This window comes from Macaca mulatta, chromosome 4, assembly GCF_049350105.2.
Source record: "Macaca mulatta isolate MMU2019108-1 chromosome 4, T2T-MMU8v2.0, whole genome shotgun sequence".
NCBI classification, from domain to species: Eukaryota; Metazoa; Chordata; class Mammalia; order Primates; family Cercopithecidae; genus Macaca; species Macaca mulatta.
The window spans coordinates 136,956,855-136,973,585 of record NC_133409.1 but is presented as its reverse complement, the minus strand read 5'-3'; the positions used below and the strand labels follow the sequence as shown (position 1 = coordinate 136,973,585).

The 16,731-nt window shown below is 37.2% G+C and overlaps 1 protein-coding gene across 8 annotated transcripts in view; it reads right to left on the bottom strand.

The window, feature by feature from the left end:
• The window catches only part of SUPT3H (SPT3 homolog, SAGA and STAGA complex component), a 527,796-nt gene that overhangs the window by 325,521 nt on the left and 185,544 nt on the right, over positions 1-16,731 (bottom strand). For 2 of the 8 annotated variants that reach the window (XM_077998598.1, XM_077998599.1), the window contains exon 3: positions 16,261-16,336. The gene's annotated coding sequence lies outside the window, so the exon portion shown is untranslated. 8 annotated transcript variants of the gene reach the window in all.

Sequence of the window (16,731 nt, the reverse complement as noted above, 5' to 3'; positions counted from 1 at the left end):
AAATGTTTTCTTGAAAATCAGTCTAAAATTAGATGACCAAAGACATAAGTACTACATCTACAGTCAAGATGTAAAGAGATTTTCCATCAAAATGAATGAGCATGACACACATAGATTCTGCAAGCATAGCAAAACCTGAAACTAAAAATATTGTTTTAGCTGGGAAAAACCTTTTTTATATATAAGTGAATTATGGTGAGTTTCCAAAAGGCCTGAAATGCATACTGAATTGAAACAAAAAAGATCCATAAAATCTGTAACTTTAAGTGAGGAAGGTAGAATAAAAAAGTAAAGTACAATGGAAAAAAAAATGAATGCAGTAAAACTACTCATAGACACAAAAGAAGTATAATATGTAGGCAATACAAAAATTTGTTATACAAGGAAAAATATAGATACCCAAAGGTTGTATTCTAGGTCTGGATATGAATCTCCCCCTATAAAATCCTTTACGCCACAAAATTTTCCTGCCTCTGAAATAGGGTAATGGATATAGTTTGAATACTGCCTCCAAATTTCATGTTGAGATAAAATTCCCAGGGTTGGAGTGTGGGCCTAGTGGGAGGTGTTTGGGTCATGGGGACGGATCCCTCATGGTTTGGTGCTGCCTTTGAAATAGTGAGTTCATTGTTAGGAGCTCTGGTTGTTTAAGTGTGTGTTTCCCGCCCCCGCAACTCTCTCTGGCTCTTCCTCATTCCATGAGACGCCTGCTCCCCCTTTACCTTCTGCCATGATTGTAAGCATTCTGAGGTTTCCCCAGAAGCAGATGCCAGCACCATACTTCCTGTACAGCCTGCAGAACCGTAAGTCCATTAAACCTCTTTTCCATAAATTACCCAGTCTCAGGTATTTCTTTATAGCGACACAAGAACAGACTAACACAGTAATGTTTATCTGATGAACTATTGTGTCCAGAAGGAAGCAATACCTAGGCCTGACTGTAAAAGTGACTCCTGGGCCCCAAAAGAATAGTTCACAGCCACATTATAAACTTTCAATTGACTGCACCCACCTCAGGAGATCTGATCTCTATGTAGGGCAATACTTTTCTATAACAGAAGTCTCCTAAGATTACGGACACTAGAAAAATATCTCTACTCTCTAAACTCCTATTGCATTTTCTCTTTTCTACAACAAACTGTGTGAGACTCTCATAAACCACATTTTTTCAAAAGTACTTTCGTAAGTACCATTACTGCTAAAGGCCACTGCACATAAAGTCAGAGCTCCTTCAAGGGACGAATAGTCTTATTTGACTTTGACCCTCCCTCCATACCCCAAAGCTGCTGACCACTCAACACACACAAAGCCTGTCTTAGTGCTTTAATCACAACTGACACCCAGTACACATTTGATTAATAAAGACCTACTACATTATTATTCTAATTTTTTCAGCATCACACAAGTAGACATTTTACATGGCTTAATTTAAACACTATTTTACATACTATTACTGTACTATTTAATTCAAATGTCTTTATTACTCAACAAAACAGTAAAACCAGGAGATGAAGGATGATGCTTGTTGTTTGTTTTGTATCTTAGGCAGTGTCTTAAATATAACACACACTAAATATTTAATGACAACCACAGTATTCCATCAAATACATAGGAATGTGTATAACTCTTCAGAACATGTTTAAAAAAAATAAAAACAAAAACATGGAACTGACAAAGGTAATGTCACAGTTTGCTTTCAAGGGTATGGATACTTTTCACATTCCCCAACTTAACAGGCAGGTCTCTGCCCCATAGATTTACCAATGATCATATAATTGCCAGATTAATTCAGTGTTACATGACTTGCTACAAATTAATGAGACCCATTAAAAAGAAGAAGAAGAAAAAGAAGAAGAAGAAGAAGAAGAAGAAGAACAACAACAACAACAACAGCAGCAGCCAGGTGTAGTGCTTGTAATCCCAGTGATTCAGTAGGACAAGGCAGGGAGGATTACTTGAGGGCAGGAGTTTGAGGCAGGCCTGGGCAACACAGCAAGACCCCTTCTCTACAAAAATAAAAACTCTTAGCCAGGTGGAGTGGTGTGCATCTACAGTCCCAGATAGTCCCAGCTACTCAGGAGATTGAGGCAGGAGGAACACTTAAGCCCAGAGGTTTGAGGCTCCACTGGAGCCAAGATCATGCCACTGCATTCCAGCCTGGGCAACAGTGCAAAACCCCAACTCTAAAATAAAAAACAAAACATTATATCCAAATTAAAGATAATTATACTCAAAACATGGGTATAAAACTCCCTATTTAAGGCCATGTGCTAACAGCTGAGGATATAAAGATAAGAGGCGGTACCTAACCTTAAAGTGTTTACAACTCTATGAGATGTCTTCTCCAAGTAGTTCAAGGGAGACAGCCAGCAAGAGACTTCAAGTCCCTTAAAAAATGCTCATTCTTTTCTGAGAGTAACAATGCTTATTCACAGGGATAGATAATACATAAATTATTTTCTTGATAAGAATAATGAACTGTCCATAATCAATGAAGATCAAATGGGGGAAAATGACTTCAAATAAAAGGAGAAATTTCACTGAAATATAAGATTATTTGATCACTCAAGAAGTTAAAGACTAGAGTGTATTCCAAAGACTGTCTGCATCCCTGGAGATCTGTAGAGTGTAAAGTGACAATTATTTTCTTGTTTTGATAGAGCACAAGAACAACTGATGTGCAAAGATCTTTTGCTGGCCTATGAAATTACAGAACAACACATATATTGTAAGAGAAGTAGGGAGATTACATATCTAAAACATTAGTGAGCAATATGGAATTCTTGAGCACTAGTTTCTGTATTTCTAATATTTCTAGGAGAACTGCAGATAACTGGAAATAACTTAAAAAGCTTTGCACTGCATTACTAATGACTCAAAGTAATAATGTCATGAAAGACAAAGTTCAAGTTGGTACAATTCATTTCACTGCTAATTGCATTGTTGTTTGTGATTATCAAAAGAAATGCACTACAATACTGCACTTAACTGAGCATTTAGGTAATTTACTGTTACCTAAATCTGGTCAAGAATAGAGTCAGTTAAAATAATCTTCTATCTAATATAGTACATAAATATTACATATGTAAAGCAGTGAGCATAATCAACTGCCAGTAAATATATTAACTATTTTTTAAAAAACTTATGTAAAAGCTGGATTATTGGCTCTGTCAATTAGGAAACCATTCTTTTCCAAATAACAAAAAGCTTAACCAACAGCAGCTTAAATATGTAGGTAGTTATTTTTCTCAATTAAAATGACTGTCGATAGGTGTTTGCTAGGATGGGTTTAGCTGCTCATTGCTATAACCAAGGAGCACTATCTTTTCACCGTACAGCCCTGCTTTTCATGTTTATACTTGTTACCTTGTTGTCAGAGGATCACTGCCATACTTTTCAACTCAAATCAACATTAAATCAGAAAGAAAAGGGTGATGCAGCACCACTCACTTGTCACTTTTATTAAAAAAAAAAAAAAGAAAAAAGCAACAGGTCCTCAGCACACATTTAATTACTTACCTTTAACCAGAAGAACTCTGTCACATACCCATCCCTGACTCTTAGGGAGATTTAAAAAGTAAATACAGTTGATCCTCATTATTTGCAATCCCATATTTGTGAATCAGCCTACTCACCAAAATTTACTTGTAACCCCAAAATCAGTACTTGCTGTGTTTTCATGATCATTAGCAAACATGCAGAGCAGTGAAATATCTGAGTGTCTGATGCACGTATTCCCAGCTAAGGTCTAACAAGGAGACACTCTGCCTTCTTGTTTCAGCTCTCATACAGAGATGACCATCAGAGGACAGAGACTGTGGGGGACAGTGCAGTGTAATGCAAGTAGCTCCAGCTCTGGAAGCAGTTGAGTGAGTTTGAATCCCAAATCTGGGACCTATTCATGGGGCATCAGAAAGTCAGTTTACTCCCTGAATCTCAGTTTCTCTTGTTAAATAAAGACAGACTCTACCAGGATGAGTAGTTTTCAGGATTAAGATTATATAGCCTATATGAAATGTGTGTGTGTGTGTGTGTGTGTGTGTGTGTTTGTTCATATTTTCCTTAGGAGCAATAGTTCGGAATTTGCTTATTCAGTCTTCACGGTGACTTTACAGAATCTAACTACCAAGAATTACAAAAATTCTTTAAAATAAAATTCTTTAAAAATAAAAATATTTAGCTTTTCCAGTCTCCTATCTACAGGGAGACAAGAGAGGAGTTAGGGAATGAGTGCTTCGTTAGTCAACCTACAAGTGTCTGCCTCACTGATGACTCACCAGTGTTTTAAGGTGGGATTTTCTGCCTTTGTTTTTTGCTTGGCCTAAGACTCGGTACTTCTCAAAGTTTCCACAAAAGTTCCCCTAAGGTCAGAGAAGAGAAACATGTATACCAGACAGTCTGAGGAGTGTTTCACAAAGCAGCTTGCCATAAATAGGTATTTCTTTGTGAACTTATATTTTGCCATAAAAATTCATCCCACTTTTTTCATATTTTAAAAAGTATATTAAAATTTTTTGGAAGTTCTGCTTCTACTTTAGGATATAGAGATCCACAATAACTGCTCTCTCATACCAAACAAAAGTTTAAGCCACCAGAGAAGAAGCAGGAAACTTTGGGTCAAGACTTTAGCAGAAGTCATGTAAAGCCCAAGACTCCAAAGACACAAGGCAAAGTTTGATTGCATAGAAGGGTAAGGCATGTACACAAAGAAGGTCACACCCCCAAGGCACATGTATGCAGGGCCCACCTAAGATTAAGGTTGAGAACTAATAAATTTCCATTCTGTCCCCACTGCAAGCCTCACATCCAATAACACGGAACAGCAGTTTACTGCTGGGGGAAGAGCAAGAGCACAGAGAGAAATTCCCTGTCTGTGGTGCAACCCTACAGGCACTGATGAAAGCTATCCTAAAAGAGCTGGAACACTGAGAAAAACCACCAGTACCAGAGAGCCCATACTAAGCACAAGGTAATATTATTTTCTACTGGAGAAAACTGAAGCCTGGTGTACTAAAAATGAATGTAGCAACACCAAAATCCAAAATAGCTCAACTATTGATTGACCCTACCATTCACAGTTAACAGAAAAAGAGATGAGCCTATTTCCAGGAGTAAATACTCTTTAACACAATCTATGCTGTTCATTTAAAAGCATTATCCAGCATTCCAAATAAAAAATTATGAAACACAAAAATAAAACCATTGCCAAAAGATAAAGTTATCAACAAATCTAGTATCAGAGATAATCCAGATGTTGGAAATATTGTATAAAAGCTTTAAATTAGCTAGTATTAATACGTTAAAGGTCCTAGTGGAAAAGGGCCCAATATGTAGAAAAGAAGGATTGCAAAAGAGAAACAAAACATACAAAAAATATCAAATGAAAATGCTAAGAATAAAAAACAGAACATCAGAGATAAATTTATTAGATGAGCTTATTAATGGCAAGGACATAGCTAAAGGAAGAATCCAAAAACATAAAGACAAGTGAACAAAAGTGATCTAAACTGATAAACAAAGGGGGAAAAAAAAGACTGAAAGAAAGGGAACAGAGAACACAAGAGCTGTGAGAAAATACTAAATGATCTAACATAGGTAAAATTGTAATCCCAGAAAGAGAAGAAATAAGACACAAATTGGAGGAAAATATATATAAAACACATACCTGATAAAAGACGTGTATCTAGACTAAATAAAGAAATCTAGACTAAATAAAGAAATCTAGGCCAGGCACAGTGGCTCACGCCTGCAATCCTAGCACTTTGGAAAGCCAAGGCGGGAGAATCACTTGAGCTCAGGAATTCAAGACCAGTCAAGGTAACACAGGGAGATGTCATCCCTCCAAAAAATTTAAAAATTAGCTGGAGGTGGTGGCACGCCCTTGTGATCCCAGCTACTTAGGAGGCTGAGGTGAGATTGCTTGAGTCTGGGAGCTTATGGCTGCAGTGAGCATGACTGCACTGCTGCACTTCAGCCTGGGTGACAGAGCGAGACCCCATCTCAAAAAGAGGGGAGAGGGCTGGGAGCGGTGGCTCATGCCTGTAATCCCAGCATTTTGGGAGGCCAAGGCAGGAGGATCACGAGGTCAGGAGATTTGAGACAATCCTGGCTAACACAGTGAAACCCCATCTCTACTAAAATATGCAAAAAATTAGGCATGGTGGCAGGCGCCCATAGTCCCAGCTACTCGGGAGGCTGAGGCAGGAGAATGGCATCAACCTGGGAGGCAGAGCTTGCAGTAAGCCGAGATTGGGCCACTGCACTCCAGCCTGGGTGACAGTGGGAGACCCCATCTCAAAAAAAAAAAAAAAGAAAAAAAAAAAAAGAAAAAAGAGGAGGTAGAAAAAGGAGACAAAAGAGAAGAGAAATTTCACAACTCAGTAAAAAGACAAAACAAAAAGCAAAATCCTCAAAAATAAAAATTGAGTTTAGGATTTGAATAAACACTTCACAAACGAAGATATCTGAATGGCTAAGAGGGACATGAGAAGATGTCCAACATGATTAGTCATTAGGGAATGCAAATTAAAATGACACTTATACACCATTACATACCCACTAGAATGGCTAAAAGTTAAAAGACTGACAAGAGCAAGCGTTGGCGAAGATATGAGTAACCAGAACTCTCATGTATTGCTTGCAGGGAAGTAAAGTTGTACCCCACTTCGGAAAATACTTTGGCAGAGTTTTAAACAGTAAACATATACTACATGACCAAGCAATTCCAATTCCACTCTTATATACATACCCAATAAGCAAATAATTTTTTTATTTAATAAAAAGCCTTAAATTTGAATTGCCAGGAGCACATTAAGATCTCTGAAAAGACACAACCTCGTAGTGTAAGAGTGCTCTTGGGTAGAATTCCTCAAATGGGCTAAGGTCTTAATGCACAGAAGTGTAGGTGCTATAAAACCTAGCCAAAGTCATTGGTTTCTTCTCATTTTAACCTAATGGGTGGCAAGAACGAAGAGGAAAAGAAGTGACAGCAACCAGAAGAATGCTTTTCAAGTCTACCAAAGTCTGATGGTCTCCTGGAATTCCTCTTGGAACTTTACACCTGGCTCCACTGCTCTGAATGGGCTTACTAAATGATAACTAAGCAATTATCTTTCCTGTGAAGTTGCTAGAATTATTATCCCTATGTGAGATTTGAGATGAAGTTATACTAAGAAATCTTTTTGAAGTAATTTTTGGTAGTAAGGCCAACTGAGGGTGGGGAGTAAATTTTTCTTACCTTTTTTCTGTCTTTGCGTATGTGCCATATTTTCTGCTTCATAATTTTAATGTTTTGATCATCCGTATCTTTTGGTCAAACTCAACATTTTTTACCTTAGGAATGGTAGCACTCAATGAAAACTTCTAGGACACAAGAGACTTGTGATTTTGGCTAATTTTTTTTTTTTTCTAGCTGGAATAAGGAAAATTTAGAGGATAAAAAAACATTTGAGAGAAATATTTACTTAACTTTGATGAAACATAGCAATATCTTCACTCAAGTTTTGACTCTGACACTGGCAAAATAAAGTTCACTTCTTTTTTTTTTTTAGACAGAGTTTCACTCTTGCTGCCCGGGCTGGAGTGTAATGGCCCTATCTCGGCTCACTGCAACCTCCGCCTCCTGGGTTCAAGCGATTCTCCTGCCTCAACCTTCCGAGTAGCTGGGATTACAGCAATGTGCTACCATGCCCGGTTAATTTTTGTATTTTTAGTAGAGACGGAGTTTCTCCATGTTGGTCAGGCTGGTCTCGAACTCCTGACCTCAGGTGATCCACCCACCTCGGCCTCCCAAAGTGCTGAGATTACAGATGTGAGCACCGCACCTGGCAAAGTTTACTTCTTATATCACATGAAAGTGTACCTCTCACTAGAGAATCAATTATGCTCTTTTGCTTTTAGTTTGTTTGGAAAATCGTTTACCTGTGTTCTTCAGGGCATTACTGCTTTCTAGGAATCTCACAATTTATGCTAGGATACAGTAACAGGCTGAGTATCTGTTATCCAAAATGCTTGGGATCGGAAGTGTTTCAGATTTCAAATTTTCTCGAATTTTGGAATATTTGCATTATACTGGTTCAGTATCCCTAATCCAAAAATCCAAAACCCAAAATGGTCCAATGAGCAGTTCCTTGAGTGTCACACTGGCACTCATGTCTCCCCAGAATGTATAAAAGCAAGCTGTATCCCGACCACCTTGGGCACATGTTCTCAGGACCTCCTGAGGCTATGTCACAGGTGCATCCTTAACCTTGGTAAAATATACTTTCTAAAATGACTGAGACCTGTCTCAGATATTTGGGGATCACACAGTAAATCACTAAGACCTGAGGTAAAATCCTGGCTGCATCTGTTTTCAAATTACTTATAAACCCTGAGCCTAAATCTCTGATTCCATGAAACTCAGGTAAATCTGGGCCTGAGAAAGTTGGATTCTGGTTGTTTCCAGGTAAAGTGAACACTGTGAGCAATGAGAGGTAAGTATACATGCACCTGGCATAGTATGGAAAAGAAAAGGGTTTTGCTACCAGAGCTGAGAGCGAAAGAGAAAGCTTAGCTTAAACTGTAAAGGGCCTTCAACGCCATTCAATGTCATAAAGAGACTTAAATTTTTTCAAAAAATCAGCCAGGAAGTTGTCAAAAACTGATCAGATTCCGCTCAACTGGTGCTGAAGAAACACAATTGTACTTGTTAACTCCAGTGGCACTGTTGAACTTTGAATAAATGATTGATTTTAATGTAGTGATGAGTATGAAGTCTAATTGTTAAATGGATCAGAGAAATTTAAAAGGGTGATAAATGAGCATACAATTAGAGTCCATATATTTTTCTTTATAACTACAAAAACATTCATAAAATTTTAGAGCTGAAATCTAGCCCAACTCATTCATTTACAGATGAGGAAAAAATTAAGACAAAATTAGTGGTATAATTTGGTCTCATAAAAACTCCATGGTTCATTTTTTTACTACTCAAATGCATTCTTATTTTCAGAATCAACAACTATGCTAATGTTACACATAATGCAATGGGAATAACTGCATTATGTGTAACATAATGCTGGGGAAATAATCATTCTAAATTATTAAAATTATTCTAAATTATGAGGAATATTAAATTTATATTTATAATTGTAAAAGAGGCTCCCAGACAAAATAAACATTCACTATCATCCAACTGTGTGCAGCACTAGATGCTACTTTATTCCAAATCAGAATTATGCATTAAATAAGCATTTATTGTGTTTATTGTAAGAACTATCCAAAATATTGCTTGAACATAAAAAAAAAGTTTTATATGTTCAGGTCCTATTGTAAAGCTGCTTCCAATTTAATATCAGAGTTGAGAGTCTTTTAAAAGCATTTTGTATAAAAATATCCAATCAAATTATGTGGAGAAATTTGTGGAAAAGCTCTTCAGATTATTCTGCGGATAGCTCCTTGATGAGCAATCTTAATAAATCTAAGAGCTTCTTTCTGTAAAATGTAGTTTTATTATTTTCTAGCCATAACAGTAATACATTTAAAATCTCTAAGATTCATCCTATGATTTCAAGGTCAAATACTTAGTCAAAGTATATGAATATAAAATCAGTTAAGAGGATATACTGCTTGCAATGTCATTTTTTTTTAACTTACAAAGTTAAGGTTCAAACCAGTATATAAAGAAGATGCTAAATAAAATTATTTACTTTTGAGTCTGGAAGCTCAAAATAGATCCACAGGGCACAGCCCCAGGGGGTGGGAATGGTCACACATTAAGTCAGACTCCTGGAGTTTGCCTTCATACTTCCCACTTCTCTATTTCAACACAGAAAGTTAATAGTTGTCTCACTTTGATTTAGGACAGGGTATGATTTAAAAAACAACTCTTGGTAGACTTCTAGGTAAGAAAATTTACCTCTTAAAAGGGCATACTATCAATATTTGTAATAGCTACAGAGATGTTATTATCATTCCTAGGGCTGACAGAACAAGAAAAAATCATTTCTGAATAATTCTATAGGCATTATTCTACACTGGATGCAAATGTGAGTCTTGTTGAATTAAAGACAGTTAAAAACTTTGAGCAGTACTTTGTGTGTCCTCAATTTTTTCCGGATTAAAATAAAACAGTAACATGAAATTTTCCTCAGTCTACAAATAAAGTGCATATCCCCACACTCCTTTCTACAGAAAAACCTCTCTGCCCACTCCAGCCAAATAAAATGTTTATGTTCATTGACTGTTGACTACATCCACAAATCCCCTGTAGGTGAAATCAGTTCAGTGAAATTCTGTTTACGGGTACTAAAGCCCATCTGTGTACTTTATCATAATCTTCAAAAGGTGTGTTAGTTTATTATTACTGAAATAAAAATGACTACTAAGGAAAGGTGTTCAGGTTCATTTCCTTTTTTTCTTTTTCTTTTTATTTACAATTCTGAATCTGGTATAGTTCCTTGAATTTGTGTTCAGAAAGTGAATACGGTAATTTGCTTTTACTTAACTTGGATCCTACAATTACTTTTACTTCCATAGGGCCTAACGGTTCCCTAGCATCTCCACAGCTGTCATTTCTAACTATTAACATAAGAATGCTAGCATAACTTCTGTTTTCTTTTCCAAAATGCAATGGAATGTCATATAACTTAATTCTGTGATATCATAAGTCCAATATTCATGAAAATAATTTTAAAATCAAGACACTTCCTTGAGGAATACAGAAAGAACATAGAATCTAGAGTCAAATGTCTTGGTGGTATCAAAGTGCTATAACACAGGCAAGTCAAGTAAGCGCTCTGAGACAGTAACATTCCCTTATCATATTGGTGGTAGAACCAAAAGGACATCCTGGTTGTATAAATAGTAAAATATTATATGCATGGTAGCTACTGGTGTATTTTAATTTCTACTAACTGTCCAAACTTCTGAAATGTATTCATTTTTTGTATCTATATTAGCTTTAAGCATGAGAATTAAGATGATGAAAAGAAATTTTAATCTCAGGGCACTAATTTATCAGAAGATACATAAATCAAAGAAAAAAAGCAACCTGTCATATTATTTTCTAAAATGAATACCTTATTTAACATTATAAATTGTGTATAAATTTATACATTCAGTTTTGTTGTTTCTGTATTTTACAACATAAACAAGGCAAAAATACTCTTCAGAAATATTTGCTAGAAATAAAGGCAACACCAACACTGAATAAATATAAACAAATATGGTACGTACACCTACACAGAAATCAGTACATGTTATTTTTAATCAAAACCCAAAACCACTATGATATTTTTATGCTTTATAACTGAAGAGGACCTTTCAAACCAGTGTCCTTAAAGTGAACAGTGAGTCACTTTAAGACTGATAAAAGTAAAATTATGATCTTATGTAATACCAACACCTAGCTGTCATAAAATGCAGACAACTATTTGAAATCATTCCCTTCTGGTAAGGCATTGAGAAAAATTCCACTTGTTTTTTTTTTGTTTGTTTTTTGAGACAGAGTCTTGCTCTGTCGCCCAGACTGGAGTATGGTGGTGCGATCTTGGCTCACTGCAACCTCAGCCGCCCAGGTTCAAACAATTCTCCTGCCTCAGCCTCCTGAGTAGCTGGGACTAAAGGCATGCACCACCACACCCAACTAATTTTTGTATTTTTAGTAGAGACAGCATTTCACTATAGTGGCCAGGCTGGTCTTGAACTCCTGACCTCGTGATCAGGCCACCTCAGCCTCCCAAAGTGCTGGGATTACAGGCGTGAGCCACTGCGCCTGGCCTCCACTTGCTTTTTAAAAAGTGATGGGATTCCAGTGGAATATGGTCATTTATTTATTTATTGAGACATAATCTTGCTCTGTCGCCAGGCTGGAGTGCAGTGGCGCGATCTTGGCTCACTGCAACCTTCATCTCCCGGGTTCAAGAGATTCTCCTGCCTCAGCCTCCAGAGTAGCTGGGACTATAGGCACGCGCCACCACACCCAGATAATTTTTGTACTTTTAGTAGAGACAGGGTTTCACCATGTTGGCTAGAATGGTTTCGATCTCTTCACCTCACGATCTGCCCGCCTCGGCCCCCAAAGTGCTGGGATTACAGGCATGAGCCACCATGCCCAGGCCTATTTTATCTTCATAGTCTATAAAATATTATCCTTACATTATCCTTTATTTATCTGTAACAATCCTGACCATCTCAGAGCATAAACTCTTTGAATCCAGGGACTGCAACTTGATTTATGATTAAATAGGAACATAATTGATGATTTATGATTAAATAAAAATGTAATGTGCCTGAAAAAAGGGGAAAAAAAGTCTGAAGATAAATCCTTAAACATAGATAGACAGATAGATAGATAGATTTTTTTTTTTGAGATGGAGTCTGCTCTGTCAACCAGGCTGGAGTGCAGTGGTGTGATCTCGGCTCACTACAACCTCTGCCTCCCAGGTTCAAGCGATTCTCCTGTCTCAGCCTCCCAAGTAGCTGGGACTACAGGTGCACACCACTGCGCCCAGCTAATTTTTCTATTTTTAGTAGAGATGGGGTTTCATCATATTGGCCAGGCTGTTCTCCTGGCCATTATGATGAACTCCTGACCTCGTGATCCGCCCAACTCGGCCTCCCGAAGTGCTGGGATTACAGGTGTGAGCCACCGTGCCTGGCCCAGATATTTTTAAAAATTAGTAGTTGAGGAATTATATTGGCTATCCTTCAACAGATAAAAATCTGAAAAATATCAATGAAACAAAAATTCCTTTATCAAAAACTCAGCTTCAATATGTGATGAAATAAAGATGTAAACAAAGCATATAGATTTCCAATACTGGAGAAGGTAAATACAAATAATCAGACACTAAACATCCTGATACCACACACTTAAGAACTCTGCTGGTAAATTCTTTGTGGATTTCTTCAAAAAACACTGTTTTAATATCTATCACCAAAATAAGAATGTTAATTCTTGTTTCTTCACACAGGTTTAAATTTATGGTTACTACTTGAAATATTATAAATCTTATATAAACTGAACAGAATATTTTCCCCACTATTTTAGGCACAAACAGTATCAAAGGTAACATGTGGTAACCATTACATTTTTGCAATTACAAATACAAGCTCATTTTATTAATAAAAACAGTTAACACGGTACTGAGTATATATCAGGCACTGTGCTATAAGCTTTATAAACATAATCTCATTTAACCTATAAAACTAGTGTTAGGCCGGGCACGGTGGCTCAAGCCTGTAATCCCAGCACTTTGGGAGGCCGAGACGGGCGGATCACGAGGTCAGGAGATCGAGACTATCCTGGCTAATACGGTGAAACCCCGTCTCTACTAAAAAATACAAAAAAACTAGCTGGGCGAGGTGGCGGGCGCCTGTAGTCCCAGCTACTCGGGAGGCTGAGGCAGGAGAATGGCATAAACCCGGGAGGCGGAGCTTGCAGTGAGCTGAGATCCGGCCACTGCACTCTAGCCTGGGTGACAGAGCAAGACTCCGTCTCAAAAAAAAAAAAAAAAAACAAAACTAGTGTTCACAGAGATTATCTGCTTTATCCATGGTCACACACTATAGGAGCAGGATTTAAATCAAATCAGGTTTACCAAATTCCAGAGCTGATCTCTTTTTCCTAAGAAAGCCAGTCACTTTTCATTAAGTGATTTTATCGCTGACATCTGTCACCTGTAGTACATGCAGAAGTTTGATTATTTCCAGTGGTTCTAAATCTAACAATAACTGTAAACCATACTCTGTCAACTGAGACTTGGAATCTTGGTGTTGGGGAGAACTTATCAGCATAGAGCCAGAAAAGGCCACATACATACTTCAAAAGTCTAAGAGATAGATGCTTCAGAGACATTAACACTTCTTTAAGTCATGCCAATAGCAAAATTGAATTTTACTGTCCTCTTTCAGGGGAAGACATCACTGATGCCCCAACCATGTATAATCAAAAAAATTTTGCAGTACTGCTCACTTTGCACTATCAATACCTACTTTACTGTTCTACTCACGTCACTGCCCTCTGCCTTTTTACCTTTGTGCCCCTGCTGCCCACAGAGTTACTAGAAAATAGTGCATCTGTTTGTGGCCACAACGGTTTGCTTGGGGATCTGACCCAGTAATTCTTTCATTCAGGGATAAATAGAATCCACCTGACTCTAATCTTTCATTCTAGCTCACTTCAGCAACTAGGCTTCAATATCAAAAAGTGAAGAAACCTGAAAAAGGCTTTCAATGTGCAGCTTTTCTTGGCTAAGTACTGAACAGTGGTTAAGAGTCAACAGATTTAATCTGGGTTGTCCCATTAACGTTCTACATGATCATAGGCAAGATTACCCATTGATGTGATCCTCAGGTTTGTTAACAGGCATAAAGACACATTCTAGTCATAAAGCAGGAGTGTAGTGCCTTTCTCTAAATAAATAAGAAATTAATCTTTTACATCTCTGGAGTTTGACACCTCTCTTATGACATAAGGGTATTTAAGTATATTATTATAAAAGATTCTGACCTCTTTCTTTCAAATCTATCATCTATGCTCCAAATCTAAGATACAGACCATGAGGCAGGTTAAGAATCATTGAGCATAAAGTGAGATGAGTAAGAGAAAAATTGGGCAACAGGAACATCAACAGCCATAATGGTGCATAAAGCTAACTGCTTAAAACAGCTTTCACTTTTATAAGCTATAAAACAGCACCTTTACAAACTAGTCTAAAAGAAGAACATACAGTTTGTAGTACAATGCTCTATTTTAGAGGAACATTTATAAAAAAGTTTTTATATCTCATCTTCCTGATGTTCTGAAACTATATTCTCCAAATGTTTTGCACATATATATATGAAAATTTTATTAGACTGAATTAGGTACAGAATAAAAAAAAAATAGCCATTCTTTGAAATACCTATCTGAAATATCTTCATTAATCTCTCCTTACACATGATCCATCTAAAATGTCTAAAATGTCTTCTAAACCAGGCATGGTAACTCACGCCTGGAGTCCCAGCTACTTGGGAGGTCAAGATGAGAGGATCACTTGAGCCCAGGAGTTCAAATCCAACCTGGGCAACATAGTAAGCCCTCATCACTGGGAAAAAAAAAAAAAAAAAAAAAAAAAAAAAGATTAAATGTCACTTCCTTGTCCACATTTTTGCTGAATAGTAGATTATTTATTTACATAGAACTTCCTACTATATCACTTAACATCTAATAAAAATTGTTTATTGGTATATATACCATATATGTTTGTAGATGTGTGTGTTTACATATAATCTACTACTAGATTCAACTGCTGTATTAGTCCATTCTCACACTGCTATAAAAAAACTGGCTGAGACTGGGTAATTTATAGAGGAAAGAGGTTCAATTGATTCTCAGTTCAGCATGGCTGGGGAGGCCTCAGGAAACTTACAGTCATGGTGGAAGGCAAAGGGGAAGAAAGGCCCTTTCTTCACAAGACAGCAGGAAGAAGTGCTGAGCAAAGGGGGATCATGAGAACAGCATGGGGAAAACTGCCTCCATGATTCAATTACCTCCACCTGGTCTCTCCCTTCACAGGTGGGGATTATGGGGATGACAATTCAAGATGAGATACGGGTGTGGACACAAAGCCTAGCCATATCAGCTCCTAAATGGCAGAGGTTTTGGTTTTGACTAATCTTCTTATCTCTAGCAGCAGTACTCATGAATTTATTAAATAAACTAACAGATTTTGAAGGCATCCTACATGAAGACCACACCACAGTGCTAGGCCCTTAGGTAGACTCAAGTGATATTAAAAAAATGGTAATTTTTAGGCTATGTATTTATTATGGAATCTAAACTTTTATGAAAACATATTTAGAATTTGGATAAACTATACTAAAAATAAGCTTATATTAAGAAACAGGTAATTATATGATTCAAAGATTCTCTTTATAGATACCAGTTATTCTCATGTGACAACATCAAGTTTATTGCTAAACTGATTGATTTCCTTTGAATTACTTTAGAATCTTTGGGAAGAAGGTGAAGGGAATTTCTTCCTAGCAGGTATCTCCAATATAACTGAATTTATTTTGTACCTCCCAAGTAATGACTCAATCTGATTGTTCACCTTGGTCCAAGATAGGTATTTAAAACTATATCTTGTCTAATAAAACTGCTTTTGAAAGTGCTAAGTAAATTTACGCTTTGAAAATAAATACTAGTTGTATTCTCAAGGCACAGTGGTTAAGTCCATCCTTTTTCTCTGAACATTATCATAATACGTTTCCTTTTTTTAAATTGTACTTTACCTTAATAAATTTTTATGCACTATAGGTGCTGGAGTTGATGTCTTCAAAAGGTATTCATAATAGAAGGAGCTGATGCCTGTAACAAAATTCCAGTGTTCAGTGTTGAGTATTCTGAAGGAGCCACAACTGCTGTTACTGTCCCATAGAGCTTATAGAGAAATAGCTCATTTGTGTCTTTTTTATTTTCATTTTTTATTTATTTATTTTGCGAGACAGTCTCACTCTAAACCCCAGGCTGGAGTGCAGTGGCGCAATCTCGACTCACTGCAACCTCCGCCTCCCAGGTTCAAGTGATTCTCATGCCTCAAGCCCTCGGGTAGCTGGGATTATAGGCACCTGCCTCCACACCTGGCTAATTTTTGTATTTTTAGTAGAGATGGGGTTTTGCCACGCTGGCCAGGCTGATCACAAACTTCTGACCTCAGGTGATCTGCCCACTTCAGCCTCCCAAAGGGCTGGGATTATAGGCGT